This window comes from Xiphophorus couchianus, chromosome 18, assembly GCF_001444195.1.
Source record: "Xiphophorus couchianus chromosome 18, X_couchianus-1.0, whole genome shotgun sequence".
Lineage (NCBI taxonomy): Eukaryota > Metazoa > Chordata > Actinopteri > Cyprinodontiformes > Poeciliidae > Xiphophorus > Xiphophorus couchianus.
The window spans coordinates 13,549,832-13,565,890 of record NC_040245.1 but is presented as its reverse complement, the minus strand read 5'-3'; the positions used below and the strand labels follow the sequence as shown (position 1 = coordinate 13,565,890).

At 36.1% G+C, this 16,059-nt stretch overlaps 1 long non-coding RNA gene across 1 annotated transcript; it reads left to right on the top strand.

Moving 5' to 3' along the window:
- Positions 1-12,214: 12,214 nt before the first annotated feature.
- On the top strand, positions 12,215-15,104 carry LOC114133304 (uncharacterized). The gene is made up of 3 exons (XR_003593154.1): positions 12,215-12,455; positions 12,750-12,818; positions 13,060-15,104. It is a non-coding gene; the product is annotated as an uncharacterized LOC114133304 (long non-coding RNA).
- The last annotated feature ends 955 nt before the right edge of the window (positions 15,105-16,059 follow it).

Genomic DNA, 16,059 nt, shown 5'->3' with positions numbered 1-16,059 from the left:
AGGGAGACAGTAGTCAGCTTCAACTACCATAAAATTGTGTAGAGTCGTGGGCATAGTTTGGCTGAGTCAAGCTTAATTTTTGTCCTTTTTTTACAAGTTTGCCCCAAAAATGTCTCTAAAATAAAACACAAACAGCAACACTGATGGTACACTTGGACCTCATCCATACTAAAGTAAAGGATTTGTCTACTTATTACCAAAATTTAGAATTATACTGTATGTTCATGTAGGTTTAGACCAAGCAAAATTGAGCGGTAAAAGTCGTCTAAGCATGGAATACACAAAAGAAAAAAAACAAAAATGACAGAAAGCATGTACTTATATATTGAGCATATATATTGAGAGAATGGTGGTAAAAATAATTAGTAATATTTAATATTTATATATTACGATTGTACTCGTAAATTCTGGTAAATATTTTAGCAGCATAGTCTGTTCATTGACAGCAAGATACCTTCTTGAAATCAAAGATAATTTTAAGTTTATTTCAAAAAAGTGAAGTGTTAGTTAAGCATGAACTGCATTAATCTTATTTGTGCATGGAAAAGAACGCTCATGTGTGGCATAATTGATAAGAAGTTTTAATTTGTAATTAGTAATTGAGAGGTCCAGCTGCTACAATATTTGTTTTTCTTTCTTACTCTTGTTAGCCATGCCTGCAAAAAACTGTTTAGATCTCTAAGAAATACATAAAACCAACCAGACGTTTTAATTTTTATACCAAGTTTAGACAAAATGTGCCTAGACGTCTTTGCACCATTGTCAATAATGTTTCGATGATTTGCTACCTAACAATGTTCACTGGAAGAGAGGATATGAGGTTAGATTGTGTTTTCAACTATAGAGCCTTAACATAAAATCTCAGAGAAAGGCAATTTATTTTGCTTATTAGAAAAAAATTAATTGTACTGGCATGTTGTATACAAAAGATTTCTCCTTTATACATGAGAATTTCTAGAATTAAATTCATATCAAGAAAATCAACAAACTGTATCTCTGATTAAAAATCACATTTCCAGGGCGTGCTGTGGTGGCGCAGGGGGTTAGCAAGCCCCACGTTTGGAGGCTGTAGTCGACGCGGACGTTGCGGGTTCGATTCCCGGTCCCGATGACCTTTACCGCATGTCTTTCACCCTCCTTCCTGTCTGCCTATTGCACAAAAAAATACGAGCCACTAGTGCTGCAAAAACTCTTCGAAGAAAAAAAAAAAATCACATTTCCTTAAATAAACTGTTGCTTATTGCCAGTCGTAATTCTATTTTTTTTAACGGAAAAAAATAATTGCATATGAGTAAAGAAAGAGCTGATGCACACTTTTGGTGCAGATCATGCACTCTCCTGTTTCATGCGCTTGTCTCATCGCCACACTCGGTCACTTTTATTCTAATCCAAACTCTCCTCCCTCTCCCCTTCGCCACCACCTTCACTGCCTGACTGCCCAGCCCCTTCTGTGCTCACCCACCTTAGTCTCCGCCCTCCCTCTCTCCCCCTCCAACCTCACCACCTTGTGGGGCTGCGTTCTCCCTGCAACATTTGTCTCTCGTTTGAAATGAAGAGGAAATGCCTCCCTGTGGGCTCACAAGTGGCCCATCCTGGGGGCCGGCTGAGATTGATGCCTGTTATCCAGCTGTGCTGATTTACTCCCCGTACCCACGGGGGAATGGGAGATTACACTGTGCTCCGCTGGAGAGGACACGAGGCAGACGGGGAAAAAAAGTGGAGAGGGAGAGAGGGAGATATAGTAACTGAGTTAAGGAGACAGAGAGAAAGAGACAGATGTCATAAGGTAGATGAAGTCCTGAGGGCCCTCTTGTAGCACTCCATCTTCTTGTTCCAGACCGTGCCTTTCATTACCTCTCGGCATAAGTGTGCTACAGGAGCTGCATTTAATGATTACCATTCGCTTTCCTCTAATTGTTGGAGGGATAGAAAGAACCCTGACTAAAGCTCTATGAATGATTTACACATAGGGCTTGTAATGTAAAAATGAAAATCATTACATGAGTCTCAAGCCAAGAGAACAGCAAGGAAACAAAACAATGTCAGAGTCACAACTCAGGATGTTTATTGGCATCCGATAAGGCAAAAAAGAAAAAAAGAAACATGCCTCATCTGACCACTCCCTCGCGGTGCCAGAAACGATCTATACTTGCTATCACAGCATTGATTCTAACATTATCCTCTCGAGGTCACCTGTTTTCAGCCGGCAGCAGCGGGTGTCCTGAATGTACCTTGCTTCATCATTAGTTCATTGACCCCTCCTCTGCCATCAACTTCAAATTGAATGCAATGATTGATCATGGGTCATGGACGAATGATAACACTATCAGTTTTGCTGATACCCTGACCGCACATAATCTATTTCAGTGTCACTTCATGCCTCTAAAGTCCATTACGCATCTCTGAATTAAATGCACCAATAACTTCCACAAACAAAAAAAGCCTACTTTGTTTTGATGACATCCTGAATAAAAGGTAATAAAAAGAAAACTTTTGATTTTATTGCAAAATATGGCATCAATGAATTCGCGGCTGCTGCATCGGTACTTCTAAGAATGCTTGTTAAAGCTGAATGACTTACTTTGTCTAAATGAAACATAAATAAAATATGTCACTGCTACCAAGTTTATTTATTGTTTGCTTTGTAATGCAAGCATAAATGTTGAATGTAGATTAATCTCTGCTGGCGGTAAAAGACAGGAAAGAAAGGTTTTGTTTTGAACATTTATTGACACTTTAAATCTTGCTGTCTGCCAGAACATAATCCCGCTGGCTGCAAAGAAAATGTACTTTTCCCTTTGAGAGTTTTACTCCAGTAAGTTTTATGCACTAGATTTATGGTTTTGGAGAAATAAGCTGACAGCACACTGCCTGCTCTGCCCATTTCACCTTTAACAAGATAGATGCTGGTGCTGATGTAGTTCCTTAGAGACAAGGTTGCACACAAACACACTATGAACAATAGTTACATGTGTTTTACTGCAAGGATGTGTATGCGTATGCAGGCGGGCGTGTATGTATGTGTGTGCAAGTACATCACAATCTGAATGGGCATTTAGATATGGTCTCTTTCATGTCTCAAGTTTTTATGGTTTTAATTTAATCAGCAGTTATTTGTGAAAGGTTTTGTGACCTTTAAGAGAGGACTCACTGTTTTGTCAATGGCTCACAGGGCATTGATTTGGTGGCAGAGGGAACAAATGACCTGTTGGGTCTTGCTGTGCATGTCATGCTTTCACAAGGCAAACACTCCCCACCAGCTTTGTCAGTTATACAGCTGGCAGAGAGTTCCCAATGTGCCCTGTTCATCTTGCAGCGAGGGTTTAGTGCCAAGGTCTGTTGAGTTGAAGCTGCATCGAATTGCTTGCCTGCAGCTTTGTTCAGCAACTCAAGACAAAAGTCAACATTTGGAGCAATGTCAGCATATATTTTAAATGTACCATTGACACCAGATATTTACATGCACTTTATAAAAAGACACATAACATTTTCTTTGACTATTTGACATTGCATAAGACTTAGTATTACCAAAATTATTTCCATTTAGTGAACATTTTTTTTTAGAAAAAAAAAAGATAGCTCCCTTAAAATTAATCAGTTTATATTAGTGGTGAGATTTAATAAAAAAAAAATATAATCAAGTAAATTCCAGAGTCTGAAAATAGTTTATCACAAATGATCACATTTTAATTGAAAAATATACATTCATTCAAAAACTGCTTTTGCTGTTAAATTATTGTATAACTAGACATATCAGCTCAACAACAAATATATCTGTTGTTTATAATTGGTTATTTACATTGTTCAGCCGTCAAATCGGTGTACAGTGCAAATGTACTCATACAGATTTTAAGCGTTTCAGGAATCTCGGATCATTCACACGTAACGTCTTTGACAAAAATACTTATTTAGAAATGTGAACTGTGGATGCTAACATTAGCATTGACAATGTCTGTGCTTGTTTCAACATGTTTGGAATTGAGATGGTATCTTAGACTTGAATAGTAGTGGTAATAAGCCAGCTCCCTTTTGCACAATATATACACAAAAATAATCTTTTCAAAGCAAAAATTGACCCCCAGTGGGCTAAGAGAAGCAGCTTTGGAGACCATCACTGTTGTTTGTGAGACATCCGCACTTCTCTGTGAACAGTCCCTAAAGTCACTTGGTAACTAACTTAGTGTTTTGCTTTGGGTCAGGATTCGTTTTAAAGACCAATTTATACTCAAATCTTATCTTTCTGGTTGATGTCCTGAGATGTTGCTTCAATATAATGATCTCTCATGTTGATGCCATCTGTCTTGGGAAGTACTCTCTTTCCTCCTGCTTCATTAAAGCTCCAAAACATGATACTGCCTCTCCTCAAAGTTGGGATAGTGTTATCATGCTTACAAACTTCTTTTCAAATGTACCACTTCTCATTATGTCTCAATATTTCAATTTTAACTTCTTCAAATCAAATTCCCTGATTTTACTAAATTAAAGTCTTTGTCCTTGAATGTATTTTCTAACTATGATTTAACTTTGTGCTGCTTTTGGACTAAGTCATTCCCTTTTGTCTATCTGTTTGACTTTTTGGTTCAAATACAAGACTTATTACTTTAGATGAACATTCTCCACCTTCACAAGGTATTTTGCTTTTGTTCAAGATACACCTGTCACCCTAAAACATATTAATGTCTGTGACAAATAAATTGGCTACTTAATGAGTGGCATGATGGATAAACATCCCCATGGTGTTTATTCTTGCACATAATGTAATTGTTTGAAGAAAAAAAAAGCAGCATCTTTAGTGAGATGAAAATTGTACCTAAGGCTGCAACAGACTTGAGGAGGTATACAACCTTCTTCTTGATATCCTGTCAATTTTTGTTTTATTTTTCATTTTAGATTGACAGTGACAGACTGGTGACCTGTTCAGGGTGTACCCCGCCTCTCGCCCATTGACCGCTGGAGATAGACACCAGCATCCCTTGTGACCCCACTAGGGATAAACGTGTAGGATAATGGATGGATGGATTTTTTTTCATGTGGTTATAGGCATGTAGAGAATGTAAATGTCAAATATGATTAACTTTTGTCATCTACACTGAACTACACAATGGATAAGATCAGCTTCACATGTAAATATCAGCTGATTCCCGGTCTCTCAAAATTATCGGTATACCCTCCTAATTAAATTTGCAAACTAAAAACAACATATTAATCATAACATGTGGTCACGTAACCTTACCATCTAAGAAAGTAATTGCTTCAGAAAGTGACAAAGCAAAATATTTGGTAAGGGGGTAAATTTTTTCTGGCCTCTTTGTTTGATTAATTGTTCAAAATCTTCAACTCCATCATCAATCAAATTAAAAGTTTGTGTTAAATATGGAATGAACAATGTATGTCATGGAACCTTGGTTATTTCAGTGGAATCAAATTTTAACACTAACTTGAACTTTCACACATGAAGGGGAAATAATCTAAAACATGAATCCACTACTAACATTTGAGTTGCTGTAACAATTTACAGCAACTCAAATGTTGCAGTATTTCCCACTATAGCAGACATTAGATAGCCATTATGCCCTTCCACATGGATAGTAGATTTATAGTATTTAAGACTAAAAGCATGCACATAATGGGTACTGAGAAAATAGTATTCCCTTTGTCTCTAAAAGGCAGCAGATTGAATTGTTTCACCAGGCCAGCCTCACTGCTGTAAGGTATTTTCCAATTTCTATGCTAAATTGCACAGGCCAGACCAAGAAACAGAAGATGACACAAATAAAAGAGAACATCCACACAAACATGTGTTTGTTTAAGATGGTAACCACTGAGAATAAGGTTCAAAATTAATAGCTTTTTGTATTCAGTGGAGGTGTTTACTGTGCCCCACGTGTATGCAAGTCTGAGGGCATCAGTGTATTTTCTACAGCATTCTAAAATATACTACAAATCACCTCCAAAATGTTGCACACCCTTAAGTTTTGATTCATTAAATGCACTGCAGAAATGTAAACCTGTTTATCAATAGAATACTAGTTATTATGTTAAAATTGGGAATATCGATGAACATTTTGGAACACGTCTTACACATATTATAATTTTCAGTATTTACGCTTAAGATTTAATTTATAAACTAATATAATTCCAATTGAACTTAAAACTAGTTATTAAAAGCTGTTATTTCATAACCTTAAATTTCCACAAATGCTCTAAGAAAACTCTAGGACAGTGTAGCATTCTTTTATCTGGACTTCATGGGTCATCTCCAGTGTGACATTAAGAGAACCAGTAGATGGCATTAGCAAGTCAATAGAGTAGTGACTGAATGCAGGTGAACACTGAAAGGAACTGTTGAAGCAGAAAAAAACAAGGGAGGTTACAGTGTATTTATGCTTACAATAATCCAAATGAATTCCATATGAAAGATTTTTTTCCTGGTTGGATTCATTGTTTACATTTTACTGTGACAACATTTAGGATTGATTTAGGGTAAAATCTGGCATACTCAATAAAGGCTGGTACTTCAGACATGTATTGCAGGCTTTTGGGTAGTTATATGTGTAAACAATAAAATAACCATTTAGATTACAACTATACAGATTAAAATGAGTCATATTTGGTTCATCAAAATTTACACAATGATCATTGTTGTCAGATATAATCTACAATCTATTCTTGAGCCAGGCTGCAGAAAAACAGATCAATCCTATCCAACAAGAACAGACCCGCAAAATGAATTACATCCAAAGCACCATCAAAAAACCCAAGAAGGATGTTGGCCAACAAAGCATTATTTACAGCAGCTCTGTTCTTTACTAGCAATAACAACATGGTCCAAAAATGTTTTCTGTCAGCTATTTTGTTGAAAATATTTTATAAAATGAGATTATGGTGTCCAGGATGGTCCATCCCTTGACATAGCAGAACATTATGAATTCCAGACCTTTGATATCAAAAGACATGATAGAATTACATTTTTTTTCAAAGTATCTTTAGCTTCCTCAGTTTTAGACACACATAACCCATGTCTTATTTAACAGATCAGCATACATAAAAATACAGAAAACATGTAGAAACTATTTTTCTTATAGAATGATATATATTTATATACATACATAAAATAAATAAATGAATAAATTTGGTTTATTCTGCAGAGATGTTTTTTTTAATTGATTAAAGTGTTCTGTTAAAATCTTTTAAAATTATTTTTATTACATCACAACTACAACAGTAGTTTTTATTAAAATGACTTGAGCCAGTGGCTAACTACTATATGCTCTGCCATTCTCTTATGAATCTCCATGTGCATTTTTGTAATTCTATATGACCCTGAGGCTTCCCCATTCACACAGTATGCCGTCTCATGTAATTACAAAGCACACCTCTTCTGTGACAGTGCAATCATAACAAAAGATGCAGACAGGGAAGAAACAACATCCTGTGGAGATAAAATGAGTTTATAGCAGAGATCCATTAGGAGGGCTGTAAACATGCCCTTGAGCCATGGATGCATTCATATCTACTGACTCTTCTCCAAACAATGGCCCACCAAGGGGTGGCTCCACTGCACTCCCTTTACAATCTTATTTAGTTCAATTCATATAAACCATACAGTCACCCATTTCAATCAAAGCCTAAATGTAGAACCCTGTAAATAAATATAGTGTGTAAAAAGAAAGCAATGCACTGGCTGAACTCTACTTGAGTTATCACTAAAAGACTAAATTGGTGCGGCCAATGGCCACCCATATAAATATTTTCTGGGTTGCCACTGTCGGGCCATTAACAGATTTCCTGGTATGGGATTTTAGGCTTGCTAGCCACTGCAAAGTCTGCTTTTGCCATCCTAAATGTATAGGGTGAGAAAATTCAAATAATAGATACCGTTCTAAACAGAACACAAGCAGGCACTTCAAATATTAAGTGCAGCCTTGTGAGTAGGTTTGTGTTTAAGTTACTTTGGTTTTATTTGATTTTGAACAAGTTTGCAGATGCTGTAACATCTTTATATTTAATCTGAAATCAAGTTGTAGACTGCTTTAAGGTTGTTCTTGTATCATGCTGTGTGTGTTGAATTAATTACATCAGTTTCTGCTTATACCACCAGACATGTTATACCATCAAGAAGGACCTTGACCACTTGCAGAAAGTTCAGAATGCTGGTGCAAGGATTTTAACCAACACACAGTACATAACTTCAGTTTTAATCTCTTTGCATTGGCTATTGGTACATTTTAAAATTTTAGTGCTTACTTTTAGAGCCCTGAGTGGTCAAGCCCCAGTCATCTCTGACCTTCTTGATCCCTTCTCCTTTTCTCTGAGATCTTGAAATCAAAGACTGTTAATGGTCCCACAAACTCATTTTATAACCTGATGGCATAAAGCCTTTAGGGCTGCGGCCCCGAGACATTGTGCTGCATTGCTTCTCTAAATACTTTTCAAAAGCAGCTGAAAAAATATTTGTTCAAATTGGCTTTTATTTAGTTTTATTTGTACCACATATGCAGTTTTTTCTCTTATTTTGTATTTTAACTTATGTGTTTTTATGTCTTATCTTTTGTAAAGCACTTGAAAGTTTCTGACCTGAACATGGTGCTATTTAAGTAAAGGATACTTACTTATTTACTTACTTACTTCAGCAATGAAAAAGATTTTGTATTTAGATGACTAAAATGGGCAATGACTAAACACTTCAATGATGCATCTGTGTTTCTTTGCCTGTGTGACAGTTGAAAGATATTTGCTGCAACTTTTCTTGGCTTTCAGAGCAAATATGAGTGTATCCCAGCTGAGAAGGCATTACAGGCTGTTGATTTGAGCAGCACTTGGGACTCGCTACCATAATCTGCATCTGTTCTTAGGTGTGTTGTACAGGTGGCTGTTAAGGAGAGGCAGACAGGGGAATTTGCTTAATTAAGCAGGGTAAACAGCAGATAACTGCAAGCCATTCTGTTGGGACCACGCAAGCATCAGTCTCAGAACATCATCGAAACACTTCAGTAACACAAATAGTCACTTTTGTCCTGTTTTTACGTTGTTGCTTTTTCCTAATTTTGTTAAATGAAAATGTGTTTACAGATTGTCATTGTTGGGGTTAATAGTTCCTTGGAGACCTATTGTGAGGAAGTGAGCAGTCATACATGACCAGATCCCATTCATGGAGTTCAGGGAATAGTTGTTTTGTTAACAGTAATAACAATGCATGCCACACAGATGGCAAAAATAATTGTATACACCAAGAGGATGCCATTAACTGAACAAAATATACTAATTTGTAGAAGATTGCATATACAGTAAATATACAGTACATGTATAACCTAAGCTCACATGAAAATACCATAACAGTGCCATGCCAAGGTATACAACCTGCACCTTTACACAACTTCTCCTGTTATCACAACAAACTTCAGTGTATGTTATTGGGAATATATCTGACACACCAGCATAAAATTGTGTATAATTTTGAAGTTAACCCTTTCATGCATGAATTATGATCCTTTGTGTCAGAATTTTTTTTCCATTTTTTAAAATTTTTTTCTTAAGGCATAAAAAAGGTAGGAAATTGTTTTTGTAAAAATAATTTTTATTTTTTTTTATTTTTATGTGATCAATTGTAATTTTGTCCAAATACAAAGTTGTTATTTGAAAAATACATCAGTAGTATTGTTCCTTAGGGGTTATTTGATGTCACAATATTTTTTTTACTTGCAAGAGTCGTCTACAGTAGAAGGAGGGACCGGGTCGGTTCGCATGCTTTTTTGTCTGTCGGCCATATTGTATTTAACAAAAATAATTTCTTGCATTTGCAGCTGATGGCCAGTAGTTGATGGTATATTTTATGATGCATTAGTGTCCACTTCAGTGGTCTGTGTGCATTTATAACATAAAAATCCACAGGAAGCACAAGAAAATGGCTTTTAGATAGCTGTCCACTGTAGTGACCACTATGCTGAAAGGGTTAAAAGGTAAATGATACATGATAATTATAATTTTTTTACAGATAGCAATATGGAAAGTCTGCTATACATTTGTATATCAGACACTCTTTAGCATGGTAAACCTAAATAAAATCTAATAATAATAATAATAATAAATTTTACTTATAAGCACCTTTATATAGAAGTCATCTTCTATATACAGTTCACTTTATACAGAAACTAAAAACAACATAAATAGAAGAACGTATATCAAAATATATTTGAAGATCTGACTACAAACAAAACTAAAGTGAAAACAAATGACTGGTGAGATGCAGATGCAACTATACTGTATGTGACTCACCATCACAATACAGCAAATGTGGTAGAAAGTTTTGCTCAGACAGCAAAGTTGAATTTTTAGCCCCAGATCCAAAAGCTGTACTACACAACACTCATTTGCACAAACATATGGACATGCTACACTTCAGTAGCTGGTCATCGTTTACGTTATTTCAGACAAAATATTTGATGCATATAAAAACAAAAAAGTTGTCTGACCAAAGGCAGCAGTGCGGCATCAAGCCATGGTAGGACACTTGTAGGCTGTGGTGCTTTCAAGAACATTTGGAGTAGCCAGAGTTGAGCTCCAGTCTATTCCTATAACCACCGTCTCTGTCAAGCAGACATGTTCTGCCATCGAGCAAATAAAAACGTATGCCAGGAATACAACAGGTGAATGGCAGCCTTGGCCTCACAGCAATGAAAGAGGACTTGCAGATGGAACTGAGAGATCTGCTCAAAGACAGTCTTTGAAGTCTTTGTGCATAAAGAGAGGACAGAAGATTTTTTCTATAAAGAAATAATCAGCAACATCTTATAACTGTTTGAAAACCATGGGTGTGTTGCATGTAATGACAAAGTAAAGTTGCTCTGTGGGTTTTAAGTAAAGCAACCATATTTAATCTGTGCTGGTTTCAAGCTTGCCATTTGGATTTAAAAGAAACAATTACAATGCATTCAGAAAAGCAATGTTTGCTTTAAAGTACACAACACACACAATTAGAGCTAAAATAGTGACTACTTCTGGCTGAGTATGTTTTGCCTACTTTAAAATGACTTAAAGAAAATCATATTGATCTGTTTGCTATGAATAAAATCAAGACAACCTCAAAATAGTGAGAACATTCCATCTGTAGATATTTGCAACCTTTTAGCAAATAACTCAAGCAAGATCAAACCAGTATTTATTTTTTTCTGCTGCTAGATTACAGGCTTGAAATTTCCATATGAAATGAGCTTTTAAAAATATCAACATGCTGATTGTGGAAGGAAGGGAGAAGGTCCAATGAAAGGGGTGATAGGCAAGCTTGTAGCTGAGATTCAATGTTTGGGTTTGTGCAGAAATGCTTCATGGGTTACAGCTATGCAGTACATTTCCATTTGTACCTAGATAAACGTAGGAGTCAAAAAGCCTTGAAGTTGAATAGTGTTTTCAGCAATTTATTTTACAAGTTAATGTCTCCTATCATTGCTGTGAGACCTAATCACATATAAGAAAAACTGTAGGTACATGCTTTCTGTCAAAGTGTGTTAGCAGTATTGTCAAATGCATATTGAAAATTTTTTTAAAAAAATAGCACTGTACTTTGCAGTATAATCTGGTTGCCACGCACACTTTATTGAAGCACCTTTAAATTCCAATTAAGCGTTCAGTCTTTTGGAGTTCACACCCACCATCAGTTTGTAAGTCTAATTAATCTAAAAGAAAATGTTTTAAAAAATTGTCAGGGCTTTTCACAATTCACAGACAGGTCACAAGCAATCATAATGATCCCATAGTTCAAAGAAATTTCTCAGGAAAAATCCAGCAGAAAATTATATGCACTGAAAAACATTGAAGAAAAATATGCAAAAAGATTAGTACAACAGCTAAATTTTGAAAGCTTGATGTTTCTTTATATCTGATGAACAGGCAGTATCAAAACTACTAGTGTAACCCAGGTTAACAGCAATCACTAAATATAAGCCTTTTCATAGAAATAGGAAATAAATAAATAAATAAATAAATAGAGAATAAATAGGTCTTAAAATAGTTAAAAATATAAAAATAATAATTACAGACATTATAAATGTTGTATTTCATGTTATGATATTTTATTTAGTTTAAATCCGTATAAAACAGAGTTTTATTTTGTCAGCAGCTAAAACGGTCAAGTTGAGTAAAATCTCTTATTCTGAAGGGTCACATTGATGTGTAGCCCATGTGACTTGCTCCAGCCAACCGGGTTCAGCCGCCAAATCGGCGAGTATATTATTTTATTCAGTACAAAACAAAGTTAAACGAACTTTTGTTATGCTTTGTTGGTTATTAAACCAGGCCTTTAAGGTTCTGCTGGAAATTGGACCGGGAAATTCCGAGTCGATTGCTGAGTTGGATTCCGCTAGTGAGAAACAAGATGGCGAGCCGTAACCCAGGAGCCATGTAACTGCCGTCTAGCAGGAGCTACGCCCTCTGCTGGACATTGCGAATCATCCAAACTGGTATGACCTACTCATGTTTTCCTGCTGAAATAGCACTGGTCTTATTGTCGGTTCTATTAGCTGTAAACACATCGTGAGTGTTACACTAGCTCTGCTAAACAGTTGTTACAGGCCCAGCCTCTCCGTAGGGGGGCGGTAGAGAGCAATGAGTAGGAGCACGGAGAAGAAGAGTGACGCGTGTTAGCTGTTAGAGACCTGAGCGGTGGAGTGGTTGTAGTTGTCCGTTTTTGCCAAGAAGAGAAATAAAGTTCGACAAGTTCTTCATCTGCCTCCTCCTTGTTTTGCCGCCAGCAGAGCAGAGCCTACAGCTTGTTACCAGCAAACGAGCCGAAATAGACACCAGCCTGTTCTGGACTTACCAAGGTAACACAGTGTTTATGTTTTTAAGACGTAACTTTGTGTTGTACTTTGAGAATTTAAAGGAATTGATAGAGTTGTTTTTTTTTCACTTTCTGGACTTTAGCTCTGACTTTATTTTGTTAGTCTAGTTATTTTAGTGCACTTTGACAAATTAACTTTCTGTTTTACTGTCACTGTTGATCCAGTTTGGTATAGCCTGAGCTCTGTTTAATAATTGTTTTGTTTTCTGGTTTTCATGTTTTAGATTGTGAACTACCTCTGGCCCAGATCCATAATCCAGATTCACGCCACTAATGGAAAATTGGAACGGGCCAGATAACTTTTGCTATCAGGGTAAAGAGAATTCTGCACACTGTGTCTCCAGAGTATAGATGGATTCTTTAGCAGAGGAAAGAGAGTGGCAGGACAAGAAAATAACTGCACATGTTGAAGCCAACAGGCATACATCTTTATTGCAATGAAAAAGTTATTGAGGCATCTTGTTCGTTCTGCCCTTAACGACCTATAGGGACAGAGAGATCAGTCTGTATAGACAACTAAATTACCAAAGTTTCAAAGATTTAAATGCATAGTTTATATAACTTGAACATTGTTTGAAGTCAATTCAGTAGGATGAACACAAACACTGCTTTGTGATCGTTTATTGCATAATCTGGCACAATTATTGCATTATAATGCATCCTCTCCATTTTTTGTATATATATATTTGGTGGGTGGAGCTATGAGCCTTAGCTTGTACCACATGATGGTCATCATTGTAACATGTGTACACAATGAAGCTGATCGCTGCTGATCATTCATCCTTTCCTTATCAAGACCACTGTGAATGTGCTCACCAGACAGTGAAATGAAAGTCATTCATAGCCTCTCGATCTGCATCAAAGAGCAGCCTTCTATTGCACTCAATGTCCTACTTATAGCCACAGTAAAATGTAGCAATTTTGCTGCATCACCCAGGTTAAGTTGCCTCTAATTGTATTAAACCAATCATATCCAATTTTTTCTAGGTTTTGCTCTTCTTTCTCTGTGGTACTCATGAAGAGAATAATGAATTGGTTTTTTCTTGATGGTAATGAGAGTACCTGAGGTGACACGGTGGCCTAAATTAATACATCCATAGAGAGTAAAGAGTGTGCTTTTTGTGTTACCCTGCTTTGACATGCAGTAACTGCATCCTTCAGCTTAAAAAAAGCACATTTTATTATAAGTTTCTAAACAAGAGAGTGGATATGCATTGTTTTAAAAGCAGAGAAATCAAGGTTAACTTGAATACAATGTTGAGACCGTTTAAGGTACAGTTAATTTTTTTAAAGTGAGGCTCTAAAGGCTGCAGTAGTTCATTTTCTAAACTTAGTAGTTAATTTTTTTGTTGCAGTGGTTTGGCATGAATTCTCACTAGTTGAGCCACGACAATGAAGCTTGTCAGAGAGGAGGCAAGAGCACAGTGCATTTTCGCTTTTTATTACAACTCCGAAATTTAATCGTAATTTGTTTGAATGCAAATTTTTGAACTTTTCAACCACTGCCATGTTTTCATTTGAGGTAATCATGAGTGCGTTGTTGCAGACTGAACATTTAATAGGTTGAGCAGATGAGGATAATTACCACTAATAAATAACAGCAAATGGCAATAATAATTATGAACCCTGTCATATTTTAGTTGTTATGACTCCTGGAAGCTAAGAAAAAAAAATAGTCTGATCTGTAAACTATTTGAAGTATTTATTTTCTACCTGATGTGCTAACATTATTTGAGAAACCTGTACAAAAAACTGTAAGGGTAACCCTAACCCTTCCACCTCAAACGTCTTGCATGATATAATAAGTTCTGAAAGGAAAACCTAAAAGTGGACAGAGCACCACTCAATGTAAACATAAAATTATCTTGAAGATCCATTGTTTTTGCCTAAATCTTTAGGATACTTTTGAGAATAGCTGTCTTTTTAAACAGATATCCTCCTTGGTCTTGTCCCCTGTCAGACATGCTTTTAAGGGACAGCAAATCTGGATTTATATTAAATGAATACAGCCATAAAGTTATCTGTTACCATAACTTAAAAATTATTAACACTCTCTTTAATTGTAAGCCTGTTATTCAGGATTTCCTTGGAATGACCTGCAGAACTTGTGTTGTGTGATTTGTGGTGTTACAGCCCCAAAAAGGCAAAATAATTTCTCCTTACGTTGTTTAAAGTAAATCTGGGTGCAAAATCTGAGTCGGTCTTCTGGACCTACTCATCACCAAACTCTTTAAACTCCTGTCTTGTTTTTTAAATATTCTTGCCCTCTTCCTGTCCTCCTTTAACTTATCACCTAAAATAAAATAAAAATCTAAAGCAGGTGACCTTTATCCAAATCAGAAATGATCTTTATCAAAATCTGAGGTAGCAACTGGAAAATCTTGCTACAAATCTTTTTAGTCACTTGACAAACAAAGTCAACCTAGCTGACACAATGCAACTTTCACTTGTATGTTCTTTTGAATGTCTTTTGTAACCCCACATCTGGGGGGTATTTTTTTCTGGCACAGAAAAGAAAATGGCACTCTTTCAAAGCAATCTGGCATGGATTGATAACTGTAACGTGGCCCAGGTTAAGCTCCGACCGCTCAGTAAGGCTGTGAGATTTGCTGGAATTACCAGTAAGTAAATGTTACTACTGGGGTAGAAGAAGGAGAATGTGGCAAGGCCTGTAAAACATGCGTTAGGAGTTTCATATAGATTAGACATACATGACCACAACTAGCAAAGCCAAAGTATTTATGGACATTTTGAAAGAGGATTAGAAAGTGAATCCCTTTGCTCAGTTTCTGTTGAAGGATTTCTCTGGGAAATTACATTTCATTCACATTTTTTTTCTTCCTGCACATTACGTTTTTCTGAGGACATAAAACTCGTAAACAAGCTTATAAAAGGCTTACCCTTCCCTCTTGTGTATGTTCCATGGGATTTACTTCCAGATGTAGAAGAATTTAGTGCTGTGATTATTCATAATTATCTGTGTGACTTTCACTTGCAATCAGAAACTCTAAAAAGCATATTTGAAGAAATGTGTGTCGACTTGTGCTTGCGATTTTTACCATTTAGATTTTGGAATAAGGGTTTGGATATGTGAATGTTCTTTTAAAGTAGTCTGACACTTTCTTATATCAAAATTATATATGCGATTTAAAAAAAAAAAACTCCATTATTTAAATTACATCAAATCTGTCATGTTCAAACCCTAGATTTATTTGCTGCCAAAT